This window comes from Rhinolophus sinicus, chromosome 3 (assembly GCF_057876585.1).
Source record: "Rhinolophus sinicus isolate RSI-liver-muscle chromosome 3, RSI-T2T, whole genome shotgun sequence".
NCBI lineage: Eukaryota > Metazoa > Chordata > Mammalia > Chiroptera > Rhinolophidae > Rhinolophus > Rhinolophus sinicus.
This window is the reverse complement of record NC_142503.1, coordinates 25,677,667-25,703,062: the sequence shown is the minus strand read 5'-3', so window position 1 is coordinate 25,703,062 and position 25,396 is coordinate 25,677,667. Positions and strand designations below refer to the sequence as shown.

General features: G+C 42.9%; 1 long non-coding RNA gene across 1 annotated transcript in view; it reads left to right on the top strand.

The window, feature by feature from the left end:
- Positions 1-24,028: 24,028 nt before the first annotated feature.
- LOC141570717 (uncharacterized) overlaps positions 24,029-25,396 on the top strand; it is a 94,271-nt gene continuing 92,903 nt past the window's right edge. Inside the window, exon 1 of the long non-coding RNA XR_012495160.2 lies at positions 24,029-24,235. This is a non-coding gene — a long non-coding RNA (uncharacterized LOC141570717). The remainder of the gene's footprint in view (positions 24,236-25,396) is intronic.

Sequence of the window (25,396 nt, the reverse complement as noted above, 5' to 3'; positions counted from 1 at the left end):
GAAGCCTTTCTCCGAAAGGCAGGTTTGATTTTAATAGAGGCCCTAGTATTTGATAACTAATTGCGCAATGATTAAAACATCAAACTCAGAGCCTGGCTCTGTCTCTTCCTTATTGTATGACCTTGATAAAAATCATGTAACCTCAATTTTCTTTCTTTTAAAAATGGGGGTGGTAATAGGCACCTACCTCACAGAATTGTGAGGATTAAGTGAGTTAATATGTGTAAAATGCTTAGAACAGTGTCTGGTACCGTGGTAAGCACTTCGGAATGTTCATCGTGTTTTTCAGACACTGTTAGAGTGAGCTCAAATCATAGCTCCTAGGCCTACTCCAGAATTCCCTGCGATAGCTCTCGTGCACACCCATAGCTTCCCGTCCCTTCCTCCTCTTCCTGAGGGTGTTCCCTGGCAGCAGGCGCCAGCTCAGCTCAAATGCACAGCAGGTCGGAAGTGCCAGGAGTTAAGGGTCTCTCCCAGAAGAGACCCATACTCAGGGAGGGCTGGGAATAGGAGGATAAACAGCCCAGCTCCCATGCCCCTCGGTGAGCAGATTCTGAAGCGTGTTCCACTCAGTCTCCCAGAGGGTCCCCCGTGGGACAGAGCCTCGGTTATCCGTGGCAATAACTGTTCATTTACGCATCCTGTGTTGGCTTGCTTCCCTTCTCTATCTCACTTCCCACATTCCCTTTTCATGTTTCCTAAGATCACCTCCAAAATAAATGACTTAACCTCAAATCCTTGTGTTACTGGGAAGCATTGGGGCGACCAACACTAAGACAGTTCTTTTGTATGTAAGTCTTCTAGACGCTTTCAATTCTCTTAGATATTTTTTGTATCACACACAGCCCATAGGCATTGCGGAACTCACAAGAGGACCTCAAATGCTTGTTGATTTTTAATTCTAGATTATCTCCATTATTCAGTATCTCTTGCTGCATCTCCATGAGTTCCTAATTAGAACTATATTCCCAGAATTTCAGATGGATGGCTCATTATCGTTTTCTTAAATCTCTCCATTGGGAGGATTCTGTGTTTGTTCACCCCTATGCTCCCAGAGCCAAACACAGCATCTGTCAATAATACTACTCAATCAAAACTCGATTGTCTTACCAACCGAAACCCTACCTTTCATGTTAAATCAGAATCCAGCTTGCTGTAAATCAAACTCCAAATAATGATAAAGCATCATCACACTAATTGTACATAGTAAGCACATCAGTCTAATCATTGTGTTGAGGTTTGCTAGACCTGCACTGGCCATACCGTAGCCACTAGCCTCGTGTGGCTCCTGAGCGTGTGCGCTGTATGAGATGTATGCCTGAAAACAGCCTGCACCTTTTCTAGTCTTTGAACTTAACCTTTCTAAGCTTCAGTTTCTAACTCTGTAAAATGGGGGTGGGGATACTTGATTGTGCATTTCATAGAATTATTATGAGGAGCAAAGAAGAAAGTGAGAAGGCTAGATTTATGTGGACCAGACTCTGAGATGAGTTCCTGAAGTCACCCCGTTTAGGGAGCTGCAGAAGCTTTGACTCTGAGCGACTGAATTATGGCAGAGGGCATCACGTGGCTAATGCACTATGCTTCTTCCCTTTGTCGAATATCTCAATATAAAGTCTATAATAGAATAGAGACTTAAATATAGATTATGACTTAATTCACTTAAGTTAGTCTGACATATTGGTTAGTATGATAATTATCCCTATGGGTTTGTTTGTTTTTATAGCTATGCACACATTTTCATTCTTGAGAACCCCAAGGAACAAAATGTTATTGGCGTCCTCTCCAGAAACAAAGAACAGCTGCATTTGTTTGGGACATTTCCGAGGCTGCTCCTTCCTCCATGTGTGAAGGATGCTGTTGCTCTGTCAACTCAGTATGGAAGAGGGAGACTGGGTGCTCACTACCCTCCTTGAGTCACTCTCATAGATGCTCCTCTGTATCTTATAACCCTATGGCAGTGGCTTGAGGCAAAGGGAACACTACCTGCTTTGGCCTTTCCCCGAAATACGCAGTGATGACCATGGAGCCCCAGTGGAGGAAAGGCCTGGAATATCCCTGCTTCTACCAGCACTGATCTATTCTGACTGTGCTGCTGCACATGGAAGGATCAGACTGTTAAGCCTAGAAGAGTCTCAAGCAGTGGCTCTCAACTCTGACTGCCCGTTACAGTCTCCTGGGGAGATTTAAAAAGTACTCAATGTCTAGGCAGACTTGATCCTGATATTCTGAGTTAATTGAATTAGAACAGGGTCCTGGCATTTGGTACTTTATAAAAAGCTTTTGAGGGTTGAGAACCACTGGTCTAAAATAGGGACTAGAACTACTGTCTCTCAATTTCTTATCCACATCATTGGAGAGACCATGGGTTTCAGACTCAGATACGCTTGAATTTTGAATTCTGCCCCATTTACTTACTCATTGAGGACTTGAACAGACTATTGAAATTCTCAATTTCCTTGCTTGTAAAATGGGAGAAATAACACTTATCTCAGAGTATTTGGGGAAAAATTAAGTGTAAAGATGTATGTCTGTTTTCTCTACTCATTACAAGCAACTTAAGGATAGGGACCATCTCATAATAAAAATAACATTTAATTGAGCAACTACTTTGTGTCAGACACTATACTAGACACAGCAATTGTAACATTTATATTGTCTCACTTAAACCTCACAAAACAGCTATATGTGCAATAAAGAACCATGCCATGCTGTGAAGTAAATAAGACATGGGTAAGTTAACCATGTCTGCCCAGAATCTCACAAGCTACAGGGAAGCCAGGGTGTGCATTAAGATCTTTCTGATTTCAGAGTTCATTACCTTATTCAGTGCACTACAGTGTCTCCCTAGCCTGTGCTAAATGCTGTTTCTCTAGCCCCTAGCATGATGCCAGCCACATGGAAGGTACTCAGTGAGTATCCAGTGAATGGATACAAATGAAAAGATGTAAGTGAATGAATGAATGAAGTGCCTACCTCAATGGTAGACAATCAGTTAATGTTAGGTCTCTATTTCATCGACCAGACCTCTCTACTAACACTATCTAATAAAAAGGGTTTATCTGCAATAAAGTCTGCACGCAATATGCAAAATTATAATGTGCCCTATATTGTTGCCATAGCAAAATGAGAAAGTAGACTAGCAACAGATCAATCCCATTCTTCCACATACTATTAGGCAGGATACGATTTTAACTTGGAGTATGTTAATAGCTCCGGATCAGAAAAGCAAATATGAATTCATGTCTTAGACTCCTGTTAATCTTCCAAATTATTATTTGAACACTAACTGTGAGCACATTTTATGTATTTCCCACATGTATTCTGAACACAGCTGGGCTAAAACTCCGAGGGCTTAATTTCACACATTAAAGCAGCTTGGAATAGTCGGAAATGCACGGTATGTGGAGTCGGCCAGTCTGAGTTCAGGTTTTGGCCATTCACCTACCAGCTGTGAAGGTTTAAGCCCAAACATCTCAGATGAAGTCCTTATGCCCTAGAGGTTTGGGACAGTGTGCTGCAAGGTCTGAGATGTAAGAGAAACACAATGTGTTCATTCATCCATTAAGCAAACATTTACTGAATACCAGGCATTGTGTTACAAGTGAAATGAACAAGACAAATCAGGTCCCTGTTCTCAGGGAGGCTTAGATTCTTCAAAGAGAAACATATGGATGAGATAATTTCAGATACAGGTTACTACTATTGAAAAAAAAAAAAAGGTTACATGACGTTATTTTTAAAAGGCAGGTAACAAGTTCATTTTAAAAGGCCTGGTAATGGATTATTTTTAGTGGCCTACGCCGAATCCATTTTCCCCTTTCCAATGGTGTGTTGTTTTCAATTAGATGTCTACTGTTGCCTCACACCACCCATGGGGTGGGCACTGGTTGGCTTATTTGAACATATTCAGTTTCCCATTGGTTTTGGGTAGTGATGTAACCTAAACAGTCCAATCAGGGTAAACCTTGGGACTCTGGCATACAATCTTGGCATCAAAGTTATTTTTTCTGCTCTTCCTCTCAGAATCAAAGAATGAATATGTAAAGACAGAACTGTTGGAGCATTTTGACCATTTGGCAAACACCACAGTAATAAGATGCATCATAAATGCTAAAATTTGTGGACCCAAGTATGATGAGAAACAGGATATTTACGTAATCTCAAAGTCTCTCCCCAAAAGTTTCTTTTATATTACAAAGGGGGAAATAACAACATTATAATAAGAACCATGGCTGGCACCACCTTAATTTAGTGATCACAGTTTTCATCACTGTAGTCATCCAGGACATCATCATACGTGTACGTCTCTGGTTGTGATGCACTCAGATGGATACTGCATCACTGTGGTATTTGGTCCATAACATAGATCGCCTGATGATAAATCATGAAAAAACGTCAGGCAAATCCAAATTAAGGGCCATGCAACTGACCAACTCACCAACACTCTGCAAAAGTGTCAAGATTATGAAAGACAAGGACAAATGATTCAGGTTAAAGGAAACTAAGGAGCCATAACCACATGCAAAGTAGGATCCGGGATTAGGTCTTGAACCCGAAAAAGAATATAAGTGAGAAACTTGGTGATATTTGAATAAGGTCTATAGATTAGAGGACAGTCTTGTATCAGAAAATGTCCTGATTTTGATCGTTTTACAGATGTTATATTAGATGTTAACCTTTGGAGAATATGGGTGAAGGGTACTCAGAAAGTCTTTGTACTTTATTTGTAACATATTTGCAAGTGAAATCATTTCAGTATAGAGTTTAAAATATTTTAAAATTAAATTTTTAAATGTGAAAATAAAATCCTCAGCCTTTAAAATGTTGCCGTGGTCACCCCTTCCTTAAAACCTTTCCTGACCCCTTAACTATTGTAATTCCATACTTATGTTTACTTCTATATTAAAATGGTTTCTACTGTGACTTAGATGTTCATATACTGGCAGCCTGTGGGCTACATTGACTTTCAATCCTTTTCACTTTTAGCTGGTGCAAAAGTTCCCCCAATCCCGCCCTGCATATTTGATTTGTCACAGCTTCCTACCACTTCTTATTGTCTCGGATATCAGGCTGGCTTTACTCATTTCTATTACCAGATTTTTTCTTTTCTTTTTTTTTTTTTTTGGTAGTAGTTTAAACATTTTTACCAAAATCTTGAAATCCTGTTTAACAAATGGAGGAAAATATCTTTTCATAGATAACTTGACTTCAGAGTCTGTTCAGATAATCACATTCACTGATTCATAGGGTCTGAGTTAATGTTCACTTGATTTTCATTACATCATGAAAATAAATGCTGTTTCATTTTTGAGTCAGAAATAGCCATTAGTCACCAAATTCCTAGCACTGCTTTTAGAGTTTAGTAAGCAGTTGAGATTATATATGAAAATGAGGAGGTTCAGAAAGATTTTGAATTTATTACTTATTTCTCAGAAACCTGATGGGCTCATGGTTTCCCCAACCCATAATCCAGTCACCTGGAAAGTTTTTTACAATATTGATGCCTAAACGTCATGTCCAGAGATTCAGATTGTACTCCAATGCAGTAGGGTCTAGGCATTCATATTACTTCTTTAGGTTTCCCAAATGGTTCTAACGTGCACGGAGGTTTGAGAGTCACTGATCTTCCTTGATTGTGTTTGAGGTGATCGAGCATCCGTTGTCCTGGGGAAAGGCTGTGACAGCAGCTTGGGAAACTTAACAAAGTTTACCCCTTCCAGCACCCCTTGCTATGTAGGGCGGGTCACTGAGAAGAAATTCTACAGTAAAAGTTCCTGGGTAGATTTCAGGGTCTGACCCTCATAGATTCCCAATCAGTATTTCTACTGCACATCTCGCCAATTACCTCTTAGCCACTTCATAGAAAGACCTACGTCTTTCTATTGTTCAAAGATTTTGAATCTCTTGTCCTGACCCATTTATTCCTCCCACCATTTTTCCTCGTCTTAATCCTGCAAACTTCCAAATTTATTGCTCATGCTCCAGTTTGCATCTTCAACTTTCCTATTGGTCTTCTGCCATTTTCTTCTACCTGACCCCTCGTTGACCATAGTATAGTCTCCCTCTGTGAATCTGCTTTAGGTTTCGTGGGAAGCTGCCCACACAGCTGGGTCCACTCTTCCCAGAATTTTTGTCGACCTCAGTGTCACCAGTCCCATCTTCCGTATGCTAGATTTATCCCTGTTTGAGCCTCCCTGTGTTAGCTGTTTAAAAGCCACATTAAAACTTAGTGGCTTAATACAACAAACATGATTCTATGGCATAACTGAATGTTTCTTCTAATTTGAATCAGCTGGGCCAAAGGGGGACTCACTCAAATCTTTGAGACCTCAGAGGGGATGGCTGAAAGAGCTTGGGGCCTCTCTCCATGTGGTCTCTCATCCATCAATTGGTCAGCCGGGACTTCTTCATATGGCAGTGGAAAGGCTCCATGGAAACAGCCAGAAAGAGCAAGCCCCAATGAGCAAGTGTTTCTTCAAGCCTCCGTTTGCATTATATTTCCATGATATGTCCCACGGGCCAAAATAAGTCACATGGCCAAGTCCAAAGTCAATGTGGGAAGTGGCTACCTGAAGGCATGCCATTACCACAAATGCAGACCACAGCCTTCCCCCATTCAGGTTATTCATGCCCTTTTCATATGCAGAATATACTCTTTCCTTCGAGGACCTCCATAGCCTCATTCAACTAGAACATTAAGCTGAATTCCCCAGTCCTGTGATTTCTATCAAGTCCAAATGGGGACTAGGCAGTTCCCAGGCTGTGGCTCCTCTGGAGCTAGAAAACTTTAAATGACACAAGTGATATGCTCTGCACACATTCAACAAGCAATGGGAGACAGGGGCAGGACAATTGCAGTAAATACTTCCATTCAAAAAGGGAACTAAAGGAATCCACATAGCAGGCATGGGTTCATGAGAATTCTGGAATCTTGCCAGGCGCGTGTTGCCAAGTCCCCTTGGATGCAGTTCAGCAGGACCCCCATCCATTGTTCTCCGGTGCTCTTGGCCCCTCCTTCCTGGCTCTTGGCTTTGCCTTCTGAGACAGCCTTCCTTTTCCATAAGAAATAGCTTGTGTTGGCCCCTGAGGAGCTTTGCCAGCCAGTTTCTTACTTCAAATGTTGGGGGCCCAAAGACCCTTTTGCAATTTGTGAAATCTCAGATCCTTTTACTCTAAGCTGCCTATGTTTTTTACTTGTTCATTTGTTTTTAATTAACACTTAATTTTTAACAGCAGTTTTATGTTCACAGCAAAATTGTGGGAAAGGTTCAGGGGTTTGCCAAATATTTCCTGCCTTCGCATTTGCACGGCCTCCCCCATCATCAGTACCCCCCACCAGAGGGGTACATTTACAACTGATGACCCTATACTGACACATCAGAATCACCCAAAGTTCACAGTGTATTTTGAGGTTTGTTATTGGCATTGTGAACTCTATGAATTTGGACAAATGTTTAATACTTTGGATCCATCATTATGGTATCTACCGTACAAGTACAGAGTAGTTCCACTCCCCTAAAAATCCTCTGTGCTCGGTCTATTCACCTCTTCCTGCCCTACCCCAATCCCTGGTGACCACTGATCTTTTACTGTCTCCATAGTGTTGCCTTTTCTAGATGTTGCTGTATTTTTTTATTTTCAGAACAACTCTCTTTCAAATGTGTAGGTGTTCTATTATTTTCACTTAAGTCCACTACGTGCTCCAAACCCACATTTGTAATTTTTGTGTGTGACTGGCCTCTCTCTACTTTGAGCATACCCTTAAGATTCTCAGAAACCCTTTGGTCTACCTGAGATGTTCCACTGGCAACCACCTTGTAAAACCCCAAACCCCAAATTCAAGCACCAGTAATGGTAAAAAAAATTAAAACAAAACCAAAACAACAACAACAAAAACAGGAAGGAAGGGGTTTCTTTCTACAAAGGTAGAAACCAAGAGAGAGACCAGCCATTTGCATTGGCCAGATCTGGGACACTCAGTTTTGCCTGATGATGTGGGGATGGGTTGAATCCTATTAAAGGTACAGAGCTGGGAAAACATCCAGAATTTGACAGCTGCCATCCCATCATATACTCAGTTTCCTGAACTTTTTTTCTTTTTCACTTAAATTATTTTGTAAGTACGTTTGTAGATTATTTCATGGTGTTTGTAATATATTATTTTAAATGGTTGGATGGTTCTTCATCAAGTTAATATGTTCTAATTTACCATTCCTCTATAGTACCTTACTTAAGCAGTTTTGGTTTTTTGCTGTTAAAATAACTGCTGTCATGATCTTCCTACATTTTTACTTTAGAGTTCATTGATTATGATATCGTTTTCAATCTTTCAAGAGTTGGATCACAGAATAATAGCACAGAACCATGTTTAACACAAGTGAGCTAAATATTGTCTAGAAGAGTTGTACCAATTTATAACACTGTTTTCCCTGAAGATTTGTCATCATTGAGTTTTATCATTTTTCTTTCTTTTCTAGAATTTAGCTGACAAATGGCATCTCTTGGTTTTCATTTTCATTTCTTTTACTTCTAAGTAGGGCAATTATGTTTCCTTTTGTTAATTCACCCAAATTAATTTTTCTTGTGTAAGATCTGTTCCAGTTGTAGAGTGTAAAATTAACATTAAACAAACAAAAAAATGCAAACAAATTTAACCATGGCTTATTTTCTTTCTCACATAAAAGAAGTCTGGGACAGTCCAGTGCTACCTGGGCTCTCCACGTTGTCAGGGATCCAGGCTTTGTAAATCTTTTTGCTCTATCATCTTCAGCAATGACTTCTACCATAGGATCTGCATTCCAGTTGGCAGGAAAGACATGGGGGGGTGGGGGTAGAACAAGCCACTGTCTTTTTAAGGACATTTTCCAGAAGATGTGCACCACTTCTGTTTATGTCCCATTGATCAGCACAAAGTTTTACTTACAGAAAAAAGGGAGGACAGGTGTCAGGTTGACGAGCTGTCTTTGCCACATACAGCAAATCTCCTTCTTCCATTAGGGCTGAGAAAGTGCCAGCACCGGGAGGAAAAGATGGTGCAGAGCAGCAGGGCGAGTACAAGTGAGAAGAGCAGCAAGCCTCGCTGCCCAAAGAGATGGTATGTGGTGGTGGGAAAACACCGCTCTGTGAAGTCAGGTGTTCTCTGACCCTGGACTCTTTCTGATGCTTCACACTTAGCCCTCTCTCATAGGCCTTGCATCTTCTCCCCTAGTTCTCAACATTTTCAAGGCCCTGCTGAGATCTCAAATCCTTCTGCAACCTTCCCTTAACAGCCCAAGCATTTGTGACTCATTTGAACTGAGACACCAAGATGGGTCTTTTAAGTTATCATTTCTATATGTATAGTCAACCCAAAGAAATTACAAGTTTATGGAAAGCAAGCATAGGACCTTACATTTTATCGGTGGCCAGCACTGCCTACCTATCTAGTCTTCCATATTGTCTTATCTCAATTTAAGAATCCCAGCATACTCCCAAATATCCTGTTTTTGGTAATCCAGAGTGTCTAATTTGCTCACGAAGGTATCAAGTGTTTCTTTACACAATTAGCTTTCATGTTCTTCCAGTTGGTAAACAAACATTATAACACTAGGAGAAGAACATTTGGGACTTCGGATGTTTTCATTTTGTGTTTTGATTGCCACAGACCTGCTTTATAGGTAACTCAGAGTTATCAAAGTGTGTATTCCTGAAAATTGTTACATGTGGCTTGAAACTATATATCAGGGATACATTAAGTATATGACAAATTGGAGGATGGTGCCTGATAATCAAGATGCAATAATCTGTTTCATAAAAGGGGAAAAACTGTCCATTTATTTACAAATGTGTAATATGTATCAAGTGCTTGCTACCTACAAGGCACAATGCCAGGTACTGTGGGAGAGTCCAGATGGCTCAGGATAGGAATCTGCCCTTAGCCTTAGCTTTCAGCCTTATAGGCAAGAAACACAGACATGCATGTTCGTATGTAACATTTTAGTTTCCCTTTTAACTGTTGGGGTGGAAAAAACTCCATTAGTAGAAAGAAAAATGTGCTGTGGGTTGACCAAGCACAAACAGGCAACCTGACAGCGGCTCAAAGCAGCCCTGGACTTTGCCCTGGAGAGAACTCTCAGTCCACGATAAGCCCCCTCTGGCTTGCTCAGGTGCAACCCTGCCCTCTGGACTCCTTCCCCAGGTTCTTCTCTGTCTTTTACCCTCACCTTGTGCCTTTCTATTATGATAGCTACTTGTCTTTCCTGGTTGAGCTTCAGAATGCATCACTTTGTCACTCAACAATCATCTGACCAAATACAAAAAAAAATGAAATCTCCAACTTGCTCTCGCTATTGTGGACAAATAGCATTACCCCAGTGTGTTATCATGCGAATAGAGATTCTGTCTTTTTTCCAAGCATCAGCTACATTATCTACTTTTATATCCTACCTTGATAGCAAACAGCTCTAAGAGAGAGGGTTTGGTCATTGAGAACCCCGTCCTGCCGTAGTGGGAAGCAATAGGCACATAAAGGAGAAGGTAATAAAGGGCCCGGGGAGTGAGGACAGCATGGACCCACATAGGATGGCAGACATGCATGGGCATGTGCAGGGCTGAACTTTGGGCCTTTGCAGTAGGTCTGTTGGGGGCAGCCATGTTGACTGGTATGTATTTTGGCTCTTACCCCATAAGAAGGGGTAGAAGGAAAAGAAGGCATGAAAGGTGGGAGAGGGCCAGATTGTTGAGCGCCTAGGCTAGGAAGTTAGGAGGCAGTGTGGAGCCATAAACAAGCGTGGTCTTGGAATCGGATAAAAGAAACACCCTAGTTCACATTTCCTCTCTGTTAGATAGCGACTGTGTGAATTTGGGCAAACTGCTTATTTCTCAGATGTAAAATCCGGATAATGCTGACATCACATTCAATACATAGTAACATCTTGTCACTCCGCAGACATCATTAAGTATTTTTTTTAAATATAGTATGCTGTAACATGGCTAATGGTTTTATTAGGCAGGCTGTAAACGACAACTTGACACAATTATAAATAAATTAGTTCTTTGATGGCTACAAAAGTATTCAACAGATCACTCATTCAGATCCAATGGCTCCAGTTCCAGAAAGTTCTTGACACTTCTTGACTTGTCAGGCTGAGGCTTGAAGAAGGAGGAACCCCAGGATTTCTGAGTCAAAGAAACCGCAGGGGATCCAGGTGCTTGGGCGTTCCTCTTCTCTGGTTGCCAGGCGGGACGCCCCCAGCCTAAAAATATCTGCACAGGGAGCTGGGGCAGGGAAGGGAAGAAACAGTATGGGACGCGCAGGGGGAAGATTTTGGCAAAGAAAGCGAGAGGATGCCAAGGAAAGCTTATTTTGCTTCGAGATATGGCTTAAGGCCAGTCTCTTTCCTTCTCCCTTTGCCGTGGAAAGTAGAACTCAACATTGAGCAGTCACCACCCTCTTCCTTTCCTCTTTCCAACTCTCATTCTGCTGCTCTACTCTGGCAGGAGAGAGGTGAACCCCAGCTGGGTTCCTCGGTTTTGATACGTGAGCTGCTCACCTGCTGAGGGATCCAGCGCCCTCAATTCTATGCTTATATCATGACCATAGTTGAGAAGCCCCATCCCTCATCCTATGTCGCTCCACCTAGAAATTGGGCTTTGGAGAGCCTTCTGAGCTAGGCGCCCAGGGCTAACTCTGCCCAGCAAACTGAGGTTATATTCGAGGGGGTGTTTCTGGTTGGTACCTTAGGCATTGTAGCTTGTTGGGTATAGAACCCCTGATATACTGAAGAGGCTCCAGGTGGAGGGAAAGAATGAACAAAGAATATAGAAGGAAAGAAGGTAGGCATGTCCTCAACCTACTTCACCAACCACAGGCAAGGCCTTTAAAAATTGTCTGCCTTTGGATTGCAAATAATATACCGGGATTATCTCAGCTCATCACATCTCATGCGCACTTTACTTTGTGACAATCCGAAACCAAGACCAGAGGTCCCTGGGAATGAGAACTGTGTCTGGAAGACTGAGGCTTGGGAGACAGGAAGAAGAAATGAGTAGAACTTGAAGGAAGACAGCTCTCACTGGCCTGTGGAAATGGGGACCTTAGGTCTTTGGCATGAAGGAAATGGATATTGGGGCAGGAGCAGTCAAGGGGTGGATGATGGGCCGAGGGTTAGAGGCACACAAAGTGCCATCAAGGAGCACACAGGCGTGGGTCATTTTAATGGAATCAGTTTCCAGAGTCTAGGTCCTGTATGTGGTGCTCTTTCCTAAAACTGATCCCTCTGAGGCACTTCCTGGGCTAGTTCTCATTACCCATCTTCCCTTTTGCAGTGGCCCCCCTGGCAGGAAGGTCTACCTGACATGCGGGCTGCCTCACTCTGAGGCTCTGCCTCCCTGAGGAAAATCCTCAAGGTGCCAAAGAAAGGGTCAGCTTGAAATATTGATGTCTGCATCACAAGTATATATTTTGCATTGATTTCAAGTAGGGGCAGGTGAGAGATTAAGATTATAGTTTCAGATTATATTATATGGAGAATTTTCTTAAACATTTACTCAAACTCATAAAGGAACAATTTCTTCTAGCTTTTGACAAAAGATTGTTGTGTGTTATAAGCCCATATTCATTTCGTAAATGTGGGGGAAAGTCTTCTACTTGCCTCAACTTTTCCGCACATTTAGTGCTGGTAATTTCAACAAAATACTGTCTTATTTTAGCAATAAGCAATATTCATCCATGATAGATAATATTTTTTTAAAAAAAGATAGTTTCCTTTTCTTTGTGTAATGATGACTATAAAATTTTATGTTGTAATTATTTTATTTCACCCAATTATGTACTGATATAAATTGTAATGGTAAATCAACCTAGAATATTGATTAACATGTAGAGTCTTATGGTGACAAAAAATGTTAACTTTTTCAATTTTGAATTAATAGTAATCACAATAAATCACAATGCCCATGTACATGGAAATATGAGTGCAAGGAGGAATAATAAATGATGGGAAATTTCTGGCTGTTAAAGAGCTTCTTCATGTGCTTTTGGAATAGATGAACGTGGGTATTTAACACATTTAATCAAATGATTTAATAATTTAAAAGTCAGTGTGTCAGAAATTATATATTTCCCAATTAGTTAAACTTGTAAGACAAATTTTATGTTAACTTAAAAATGTGTGAAGAGGATACATAGTTTTTCCAAAGATGTCAGGAGATCCCAGAACAAAGGATTTTGTAGACCTCTGCCCTATGAAGTCGGAAATGAATGCAGAAAGGGAAGGGGGTGGGGGAAGAGGTGTCAGCCCACTCGAGATTTGCCCGGAGGTGGGGTTGGGCACCTAGTCTTTTCTGGGCTGTCTCTGCCTTGCTGTAAGGTTGTCTTGACTGGCTTTCCAAGAGAATATAAAGCAGGGGGACGCTGAGTTGGAACGCTTCACTCTCCAGAGTGTTTGCTCAGGTGTGAACTGGAGTGATGAGGGACTACACTGGTGTATTCTGACTGTAGTGTGCCCTGCAGTTCATTCTGTGATGGTCTCAACTGTGCAAGAGAAACAGGTGGTGAAGTGGGACATGGCAGTGGAGTAGCTAATCAGACTTCCTGTAATGCTACCATCTGATGAAGCTGCCATTTAAGGGAGGAGATGTGGTACTTAAAAAGGCGTGATGGACCGTGCAGATTATCTCCTAGAGCCCTGGAAGACTCAGAGTATAGGATTTAGGCTTGCTCAGGCTCAGCTCCCAGGCAGAGATGGGGTTCTCCATCCCCCTGTTAGTGGCGATGGCTCGCCACTCTCCTTGACCTCGTTTACCCTCTGCTGGTGCTCACTGCGGATCCATTTCACCCTCCTCTCCTGTAGCTCTTCAGAGAGTCATCACTTGCTTAAGCTGTTTGCCAGCAAAGGCTGTTTGGGCAGAAGCTACACTGGGTTCTCAGGGTTTAAGGAAAAGCTAATCCCTTTAGAAGCCAGTTTCTCCGCGGCTCCAGTTGTTCTGTATGGTGTGCCCAGTTCTCACAAGGACAGGCTGTGTCCTGGAGTGTTGACTCTGGGGCTGGCCTGGCGGGAACAGTGCAGGTGGGAGGGACTATGTGAGGCCTGCTGAGACGCCCTGTTGGCAAGTGGAAATGAAGGGAGTTCTGAGGCAGCCACAGCCTGTGGTCCTCACAGCGCAGAAGGCCGGAGAGAAAGGCTGAGAGTGTGAAGCGGCATCTCCAGTTTAAAGTTAAAATAATAACCTTCTCAGTTTGCTTTTCCTTAACTAAACCTAATGTTGCCTTTATGATGGGAGGGTATCACCGTAGTCTTCAAGGTCGGGTGTGAGGTCCGTGAGGTCAAAACGATTTCCCTAATGATCTTTAGACCTTTTTTTGTTTTTTTCTTTTAATGTTTATTTTCTCATGAGTGTGTAGGAGAAGAAAAAGTTTTCCTCCGCCCTCTTAGGGTTCCTGGTTGGGTCTGAAAATTAAACTGACAAAGACAAATTAACAGGTGAAAAGCCTACATATTTATACTGCATTTTTACAACTACATGGAAGCCTTGACAGGAGAATAAAGCAGGAAGAAGTGACAAGAGCTGGAAGCTTTTATACCTTTCAAACAAAGAAACAGTGAATTTGCAAAGAATTGATAGGACAAAGAAGTTTGGGCTAGGAGTGGGAATGGTGAAGAAGTATCTAAAAAAGAAAAGAGTGAGTTTAACATTTGTTTCCAGAGCCCTGTCTCTGGGCTGATGAATCCATCTGCAGTAAAAGGAGATTTATATCCTTCCCGTAGGTGGGGGAAGAGAAGGGAGGAGGTTTTTTTCTATTTACTGCTTCTTAATTGCCTTCAGCTCAAAATAATTTTTAACTCAAAGAGGCATATTTTGAGGTGACATATTCTGGTTTCCTTCAAGTACATTGTGGAATTTTCCAGAAGCCTCGTGACATATGATGACATCTTTGCTCTGATGGCAAACAGAATGTGTGTTTTTGAATTCTCAAGTTTTAAGATTTCCCAGTTTTAATTTCTATTACAGTAAACATCCATACATATAACTGATAGATATAGCAAAAGCTCATTGGGGCTTTCAGTAATTTTTAAGAGTGCTAAAGAGACTTGAGACCAACATGTGTGAGAATCGTTGCCTTGGCACTTATATTTCAGCACCTGTTTTGTAGATTGGGTAAGAGGTCCCAAAGAGAGGGGATCGATTGCTAAAGATCACACAGAGTGTGAGGCAGAATCGGGAAGAAAACTGTACACACGGCACTGCCTAGGTCACTTTGTGATTAACCACTGGCCACAGCAGTGAAACATACAATTGCTTCTTTCCCTCCAGTATTTGGGGCATCAGCTTACCTGCCCCCTTTACCTCACTCAGGCCTCCCTTTCTACCACCCATGGGGAGGAGGGGGTCTTTCAGTATGAGAATGCAGCAAAACAACACTCCAGGAGGCCGGGAATATTAGCCAGATTGGCAAAGTAGGGTTGGTTTGTGCTCCTCCCTGAAGGATGTTAGGTTTTTCTGGATGGAGCCAGAAGCAGGTCAGTTTGGGACAGGAGCAAATGAGATTGAAGCAGCAGAGCAAGGCAGACTCTTCTGCAGCAGACTCAGTTTGGACTGAAAGGTGACCGGATGGGAACAGTCAAGGTCTGTTTTAGAATCCAATTGCGACCCTTATTTTGCTGTGACTAAGATGACCTTCTTTGTATTAATAGACTGTTCCCATGGCCCTTTCAGGTACATTGTGGGACATAACAGTTGGGGCACACATAAGAGGAGCTTTAGAATTATCTAGTTCATTTGCCCATGTATTCAACAGTGTTTGATGAGTAATTGCCTTGTGTCCCATGCAGGTCTGGGCTCTGGGCATGCAGTGACAAGACAGACACAGGCCCCACTCTCATGGAGACCACCTTCTAGCAGGATGGTCCAACCCATCCTTTTTAGATACCAGAGGCTCAGAGAGGTGCAGTAACTTGTCTAAAGTCACACAGCCAGGTGAGAAAAGAATTTACTGAGTATTTACCATGTGCCTGGTCTCCTGGGGGATACATCAGAAAAAAGTGACCCAGTCTATGTCATGAGTGAGCTTGTTAGAGAGATGAGACTTATAGCCAAGATAATATTATGAGGCTTTACAGGGCAAAGGCTAGGTGAGTATAAAGTAATTGTTTAAGTGCTTTAATGACTTAAGGGCAGTTTTTGTGCAAAGAAAGAAAAATCATTCAAGGGGGTTAGTTTTTGTGTTTGTTATTTTTTCTTTAGGGTTTAAATCATCAAGCTACACATTTAAAACTCAAGTTCTTAATCTTAAATTCTACTTAAAAATAGATTAAGATTTATAAATCTAGCAAATTTGAAAAATCATTTTTGAAAATCTTAGATTAATACGTTCTGTCACTTATAAATCCAGTTAAACTACTTTACACATTTTAAACTGCATGTACAAATTTAATACACTTAATTCCCTTTTTAAGTAACTCATTTGCCTGACTTAAAACATCCTGAGTATACAAATAACCTCTTAAAGAATGAATAAGTCACAATCTTATAAGTATGGCGAAGCTTAATTTTTCTTAGATATTTCAATACTATATAAAACTTAGTGAGACTTCTCCTTAAAATCAAAAGCCTTGCTTCGTTAATTAAATTTTAACTTGAAATTCCAACACTGACCTATTTATAACTTTAATATGCCAAATTATCCTAAATGTTCACATATCTAAAATACCGAATGTGCACAGATTTGTAAGGCAAAATATTGGTACTATTGTTTTGATACTCTTAAACATAACTATGCCGTTTTAAGTCTTTCTGAAATCAGACAAATTAGAGAATGATTTAGATCATCCAACCATATTCCGGGAATGACCTTCTCATAGAATTTTAGGGGTGCTTTCTCAGCTTGCTAGGGGTGGCACAGCCAGCCGAAATTTGGGCCAGACACTGACTAGACTCTCACCTGTTGCCTTGATGTCAAAACACTCAAGTCGTGTCCCTCTGCATGGTTTTTACATTCAAGTTAGACAATCACTAATTCTACTGCTGCTCAGGGAAAATTGTGACCTCCACTCTGGTCCTTGGATGGAATTTTGCTTTTCGTTGGATCTTAAGATGTGGAAAAGTATTTTATGTCAAACATAAAACACTGTCGAATTGAGAGAATCCTGCACTGTTCGATCCCCCCTACTTTTAGAACCTCACGACTCTTAGGAATAGTAAGATGTTGATGTGTGTTCTACTGCGGGTAGTGAGTCATTTCCATATGTGACAAAGGACTAGCCTTACCCCTCCTTTAAAATCACATTGTCAGAACAGGAGGCCCTGGCCTTCAGGGGATTTGCAGTTACGCATTCTTTCCTCTAAGTCTATCATGAGCTACTTAAGTAGTTACATATTGTCAAATATGTGTCTTGAAATCCCCTCACCCCTGAACCTAGCACAGGAAGCCCCATACATTTATTAGGAGTGTAACAAATGTTGGAGGAATTAAATAAGCAACCTATGATGAAAAGGTAGAATCAAGTGGAAAATTGATTTAGAGTTGATTGAGTAGGGACATACAGTGAAGGTTAGTTTTTGAAGAAGTTTAGCAGGGAAGAGGGTATAAGCTGATGGAAAGGCAAGGTCTAAGTAAGAATTCTGTAGGTTAATGGGAATGAGTGAGTTCAGAGAATGTAATAATAACAAATTTATTGAGTACTTACTATGTGCTTAGCTCCATTTTAAATGTTTTATAGGTATTAACTCATTTAATATTCCCAACACCCCTTATAAGGTAGATATCATTATTATCATTATTCTTGCCATTTGCCAGAATGAGGAAACTGAGGCACAGAGAGAAGTCATTTACTGTTATCCTGTTTGTGTGACGATTTACTTTAAGATATTTAACTTTGGTCCCCCTGGGTAGCTAGTTAGCAGTTGAAGTCTGCTAATCAGGAAGCCACACGCTAGAGGTGGTCCTGTCCCCCAACCTTCTCTCCCCAAGCTTTCTGTCTGGTTCTGCTGTCAGATTATTGTTCTGTTTATGTTGAAGTGAGTCTTCCATGCGAGGACCTTGTTGGAGTTTTTGAGCATAGAGCAGGGCCAAGCCAAGCTTACAAAAACAGATTTGGGCCAGCAGTTTTGTGTCTGCTTGCCAATAGATGTTTGCACCTTTAGCGGAATTTGATCCAAGACTTGTTGCCATGGTAACATGCACCTGTTGGTGAGGTTGACAGGGATTGCTGTACCCTCTGATCGCCAGGGGTTTCTGTGTCTGTCAGAAACCCAGACAATTGCTGAGGGCAGTGCAACAGCCTCTGGTTACACAGTGGGGAGGTGGCAGCCAGTGCTGAGCCCCTGTCCTCCGGCTCCCTAATTAGCACACCGTGCTGCCTGTCTGTAAGAGCAGACTGAACACAAGTGAACAGGGCATTAGTGAAGGGCAGGGCTTTGAGGCAAAAGTCATAGCTAGAGGCGGTAGTATTTTAAGAGGGAAGATTCCTTCAAGTCAGAAAAGGAAGAGGTGATGGGGTGAAGATGGTGGGTGCCTCTTTGGGTATGTTAAAGGGCAGAAGGAGGAAAGCAGCTTCTGCCTGGTGGACTCGATTTCTTTGGTAAAGTACGAATCAAGGACTTGGGTTGAAATGAAGGGGGTGGGGTTAGTACAAGGGTAAGTTCAGTGGTGATGGGGACAAAGTCCCTTTTGTTTCTCCTTCTTCTGTGCTTCGGGAAGCAGGGTGGTCCAGGACCAGGATGGTGGAGCTTCTCTGAAGGGAAGCGTTGTGTGGCCTGTCAAGGCAGGGCATTTGTCCCAACCCTGGTGCCTATCAAGATGTTAAGGTCTTCCAAGGGGAGGCCTATGGCCCTGCCTGTCCTTCTAATGATCAGTGAGAAGAGGAACAAAGAGCAGCCTGGAGGACCACGTAGGCAGAGACACCCACGCAGCAGGACTGGCCAGTCTGGAAGGGGAAGGGGCACTTTGCTGTCCCTTCCCAGAGTGCCTGGGAGCGTTCAGGATGGCTAGGGTGAATTTTAAAATTCCCTGAGGTCAAAGATTAGGACAGTCAGTTCTGGAGACGATGCAATGACTCTGCCTTTTGTTTCTCTGCAAGAGCTGATGAATAATTCAAGGCCATGGTAAAGAAGTGAGTTCTGTGAGACAGGCCAGCCCAGAGCAGGGACATCTTGGTGGGTTGCCATGGGACTGAGTTCTCTTTCATGCTGTACACTCCTTAGTGTCCTTGGCACTGATCCCACACGGCTCCCCTGGAGCCATGCTCCTTTTCAGCCAAGGGGATGAATGTCTGCTGCTAAAAGGCCCTGGAAGAACATTAAAACTCAGGCAGAGACAAGCTGGCAAGAAGAGGCCAGCTGACTCCTTCTCAGGCATTTGCATTGACCCACAAGGACAAATGACGGGCGCTGCCACGGGAAAAATGAGGGAGAATCCCAGGGACCTGCTGGACCTCACTCCTGCCTGTCCTGTGATGGCCGTGGGCGTCCTTCCCCACTCATAGGAGACAGTCTCTTCTCGAAGGACAATGCCTGCTGTATAAGCAGTCCTTCTCAGAGACTTGCCTTTGATCTAGATACTCTCATTTGAAGGAGTAGACGTCAAGAGTCCTCAAATGCAGCAGATGCTCACTTCCAGCTAGCAAAGCAGACACCTCAGTCAGAGAGATAATAATCAAAATGTCTGGACTTTGCCTACAAATCCAGCTGTCAGGATATTGTCATTGTGTCCCATAACCCTAAGAAAATACCTTTGAAGCACTTGAAATGCACAAAACACCACGCTGTTTCTCTTGTGAGAGCAGCTGTGCAAAGGTCCTGGTACCAATACCCAATTACCCAACGGGAGACCTGGCTTCTGATTTCCGCAGGCTTCTCTCTGCTTTCCTTACCATATGGAAGACTGTGTAAGGCTGCCACACAGGAAGCTAAAGAAAAGAATGTCTGTTGACTATAACTGAGCTTCAGAGTATAAAGTTTTCACATAGTTTTCAGTAAACACTATTCGGCTTTATACAAATGTGTTGTAGCAACTCAGTCACAAACTAATTTGAGAAATATTGGCAGCGAGATCACGGTCTTCTGTGGTGGGGTAAGGGAGTGGATGTTGATCTCAATAACGCTTCATTAATCTTTAGCAATATGTCCCCAAAATGCAGCGTAAGGAACAGCTGTGTGATTGCAAATCCTACTCAACAAACAGTCAACCCCTGGCAACTTAGACTCAGAATCAGTCATTCCCTGGGGTCAGTGTGGTCTGATAACTTTTTGGTCACTCAAGGAAAATTGAGCATCTTATTTCATTAAAACAGATGTCCTCACTTTTTTTGTAAAGTAGTGCTCCCTGTTATTTTCCCAAAAAACACGCACGTGGGGGTAGGCGGAATGATGCGAGCGAGGGAGGTCTTGAGAGAGAGAGAGAGAGAAAGGGAGAGAGAGACAATGTGCGTGCGAGTATTGGAGGGTGGGGGAAGGGAGCTGAGCGTAGGAGTTAGTTTATGAAGACAGAGCATTGGAAATCCACTCATTGGTTTAAAGCCGTGATCAAGCACCCACAGAACAGCTAGGAGTTATTAGGTTGGTGCAAAAGTAATTGCGGTTTTTGCAATTATTTTTAACCTTTTAAACCGCAATTACCAGCCTAATAGGAATGAGATAAATTGAGACAATAATAAGAATGATAACAGAACACTTTGTATGACTAAACTCTATTCCAAGCTGCTATGGTGTAAGGGAGCGTGTCCCCCCACAATTCATATGTTAAAACTTAACCCCAAAGTAATAGTATTAGGACGTGAGTCTCTTGGCAGATGATTAGGTCATGAGGGCAGAACCCTCATTAATGAAATTAGTGCCCTTATCAAAGCAACCCCAGAGAGTGCCCTTGTCCCTTCCTCCATGTGAGGACCCAGCGAGAAGACAGCTGTCAGTCGGCAAGCGGGCTCTATCAGACATCAGATCTGCCAGCGTCCGGCCTTGGCCTACCTGGGCTCCCGAACTGTGAGAAATAAGTTTCTGTTGTTTAGAAGCCACCCAGTTGGTGGTATTTTTACCACATGAATGGACTAAGACACACACCTTTACATGTTGTGGGCAACGTGTGATCTGGAGGAACCTCACGTCCCTATTTCACAATACAATGCAGGAGAATGGAATCAGTAAGGAAAGAAAAAAGCTGGGGACCCACACCGGAGGGAGACATGAATTCTGCCGCTGGCAGTGGGAGATGGGAAAGGCTTCCTGGAGAACATCTGTGTTGGCAGCCCCAGTGCATCTACCTTCCAACTCAAGGGGCTGGTCACCTGGCAGCGCTCTCACCTCTCAGCTTAGGATTCTGTGGTACATGTATGAGTGAGCACGCTCCACCCCCGTTTTGCTCTCTTTTTATGTGGAGGGGTTGGAAGGTTGCAAACGACTCTCCCAAGGCTTCCTTGCAGCTAGAACTTCTGCGTGAGAAGGAGAGTCTTCCCAGGAGCTGCCCTTGCCTGAGAGGTGGACGGCAGACGTGAAGCAGAGTCTGTCCTCCATGGTGGTGGCCGACGAGTCCTGTCCAGCAGACCTGAGTGTGGCAACAGCTGGCCTCCAGGTGCCAGCTTCACAGGGTGAGGCGGTGGGGGCAGCAGCTGCGGTCATCGCAGCAGCAGCAGCAGCCGCAGCAGCCTGTTCTCTGGATGCGACGAGTGGTTTGATCTCAAAACCAAAAGCCCGTTGGCAGCTCCCTGACTTCTGCTCCTGCAGCGTTTCCAGTCCAAAGTGCCTAGAGTAGCTTCTGTGTCCTGCGCTGAACCTTGAGGAATCGCGATGTAGTGAATGGCAATTAACAACCCCCACAGATAAATATTAATAGTAATACAGAGAGCGTTACTGCGACCTGGTCACGGTCACATTCACTTCACCCGTTTGTTAGCCTCCCACACGTTGGCTCTGTCCCACACCCACGGTTCTGTCATTGATATCCAGCAGCCCCATCCTGCGGAGACTCACCTTAGTTACCGCTCTGTTGGTTTGTTGCCTCCCTTCCCTTCCTTCACACTGTTTCCTTCTGCCTCTTCTTTCCACAGCTGTTCCTTCTCGGGCTTTCCCTCTGCCGTCGCTTTTCTTCTACCCACTATCAAACTGCATAAGCCCTCGGCCCTTTGCACTTCTATCTCGGTGCTCTCTCCCTTACAAAAAAAATGTATTTGTTCTTTCTTTGGTGACTTCCTGACTGTCAAGTGTGTGCTCAGTGCTGTGGCCAGTGTTAAGATGAGTGGCAAGCCTTATGCTCAAGGCATTTAGGTTAGTCAGAGAGGTAAGTCGGGTATGTAAAATGCACATGCTAGAATAATGAGCCTTATAGGAACGGTATCAAAAAGGGCTTTGAAATGGAAGGTAGGAAATGAAGGAGGTCTCATGAAGAAAGCAGCCTAGGAGCTGATCTTGCGAGCGCTTTGGTAGGTGAAAATAGACTTCAGAGAGAGGAAAGCATTTCAACAAGAGGAAAAGCCATGAGAAAAATTGCACAGAAGTGAGAAAGTACAAGATACATAGGAAAATTTTATACTCAAACGCTTAAAGCAGTCTGGTAGTTAGGCTGTAATCTCCATGAGCTCAGGAACCTTGTTCACCGCTGTCTCTATGTCCAGGACTCAGCGTTGCGCCTGGTACACAGCAGGCATGCAATATATATTTGTTGAATGAAAACCTAGAGTGATGAGTCTTCTCTCCCATCGTGCCAGTGGATGAGTCCAGGTTAGAACCCTGAAGCTCCCTCTGTCCACCTGCTACAGCTGGACAATAGGCCTGAATTAAGAACTCCCAATGTCCACATGTTCCATGCACCCCAGCCAAAGAGCTTCCTCCTTACTTCACTTTCTATTCTTCCATAGTTAACCAATCCACGTGGCTAAAGGCACCACCAACCATCAGCTAATTTGATGGTTCTACCTTCCAGATACATCCAGAATATGACCGCTTTTCACCACTTCCTCTGTTTCTCTCCAGTCCATTGCGCACTTTCCACTCTTGACCCCTGAAAAAGACGGCAGCCGGAGGGATCCTTTGCAGGATGTAAGCCAGCAGCACATCATTGTCCCCGTGTTCTCTAAGGCCTTACGTGAGCAGGCCCCCTGCTGACTAGGAGGAGCCCATAGGTTCAGGAGGAATAACTCGCCTACTTCTGTTAGTCCCATGCCAGCAAATTTCTTTCTCATCTGTGGTGAGACATGCACTTTAATCTTTTCCCCACTTTCTTCCAACTCTTGTCTATTACACTGAACTGTGTTTTTCCTTCTCCTTTCTTGGTTTCATTTGTGAGCCAAAAGACAAGCTCTACTAAGTCTCATAAACCTAAGAATAGATATACTGATTGAACTACCCTGGTGTTTGGAATGAAATGAGATTAAGCTAAGAACCAATGTTGGCATCCTCTGGTTTGCTAGAACTTCCTGTCTGCAGGGTCCTTTAAGCACCCCATAAGATGTTTCTATTGCCTCCTCCCCCTCTCCAAAGTAATCTGCTATTCTTTGATTTCTGGCCTCATTCAAGTTATAGAATTGTTCCAAAATAAGTTCTTCCTCTTTGTCTAGGGATTATTATTCTTGTATTATGTTTTGTTTAAGTATTAGTATTAAAAGAAGGTTTTCTTCGCTCTTTCCTTTGCAATAAACAGTTTTCACCAGTATTACTAATTAAATAGGCATTCGTGATGTTACCCTTAAGATATAATCACCACTTATTACACTGTTTCTGTGGAAAAACCAACTAATTTATTATAAAAGGAAGGAAGAAGCAAAGAAAGATTATTGCATAAAAAAATGGAAATTATTTAAAAAACACATTCATTAACTCCTTTTCCTTTTTTTTTTTTTTTTTTATTCATTGTTGGAGAGGAAGGCAGAGTGAGTGTTCGTCCCTAACATCTATCAATTCACAATATAAAAAGGGAGCAAAGCAACTACACACAGACACACACACACACACACACGAAACCGCCACAAATTTCAAACTAGAGCAGGGCCCAAGAAGTCCATCTTAATTAAGATAAATGGCTTTGCCAATGGAAAGCCCTCACCTCTCTGTCCAGCACTGTGCTCTCAGAAGCCGAGAAGACAAAAAACTTCAGAGAGCTTAAGTCAGACTTGCTCTGAGGAGGAAACACTCCGGGGAACTCACTGTTTCATTTCACAGCACACCTCCTTGTGCTGGGGCCGAGGGCCCCTAGGAATCTATAAAAAGGAGACAGGACATTCGTTTTGATTTTGTGAATCCTATACAGAGAATCCTGCCAGGCTAGGTAAGTGGAAATAAAGGGATGGGCGAGGGCCAGGATTTAGAACTTGAAAATATTTTGCTGCTTGAGAGAGTGTCTGTAAGCTGACCGTGATGACAGTTGGAGGAAGGCCTTAGCAGATGCATTTCCCAAGCATTTGCAGACTTAATTAACCCACAGAGCATCCCGTGGGGCAGGGCAATCACGTTATTACCAGATTACGGCAAGGAAGTGGGGAAATCTAAGGGTGTAAGTGAATGATGGGACATCAGGAGAGAGCATCTCAGTCTGAGTTTTCATAAACACTTTGGCTTCCAGGAGGGGCAGGGAAAAAGGATGGCTTCAAGTGTGAGTGCGGCGACAGGGAAGACGGAGGTGATGTTCCAGTGTACAGTTAGTCCCTTGCCTCTGTTTGCATGGGAATGCTGCCTGCTACCTCTTGCTGGACATCCATCTTTGCTGTGTCATGCCATTGGCTGCCCAGCACTTTCCAGGACCCTTCTTCAGTTTGAAAATGTTCAGATTTATGATCCCATTTCCCCAGGAAGGAGCCAGCAGTTCATTTTCCCTTTTTTTTTTTTTTTTTTTTTTTTTGCAACGGGCGAGAGGCATGGGACTGGCCTCCTCAGATGCACCCATGTAAGACTTTGATTAGGAGAAGAGTTTTCAGAGTCAGGGGTGTTGAGTGGAAGTCTTCTGACAAAGCTGACAGACATTCGGTCTGCAGAGGTAGAGGTTGTGGTGGTCCCAGTGGTCCCAGCAGCCGTTCCCGCAATGCTGTAACAGCAGAGTTTCTTCTGGAACAATAATTAGAGTGTTGGTCCTTGCTGAGTACCTCCAAGCCTAATCCTCTAGCCCCCCAGATATTCTTCGTAATAGCCAATAGAGTCCAGTGAATACAATTGAGGTAGCTGCAGTGAATTCTGCTGTTTGCAACCCGGAACCCTTACTCATATTCCTTGCTCATAAAAGGGATGCCAAAAAACTCAGCAGTCAAAATGAATATTTTAATAAGCATTTAGGTATTCCAACCTTGCAAAAAAAAAAAGTGTGCATGTGTTTACCCTGATGTTAAAGTCAAAGGAGCAGAGTCTCAGAGACGTCTAGAAATGTACTCGAGTGATTTAGTACACCCAGTTTAAAAACAGAACCAGTTATTTTGACTCCTAGTTCAGTGCTTTCTCC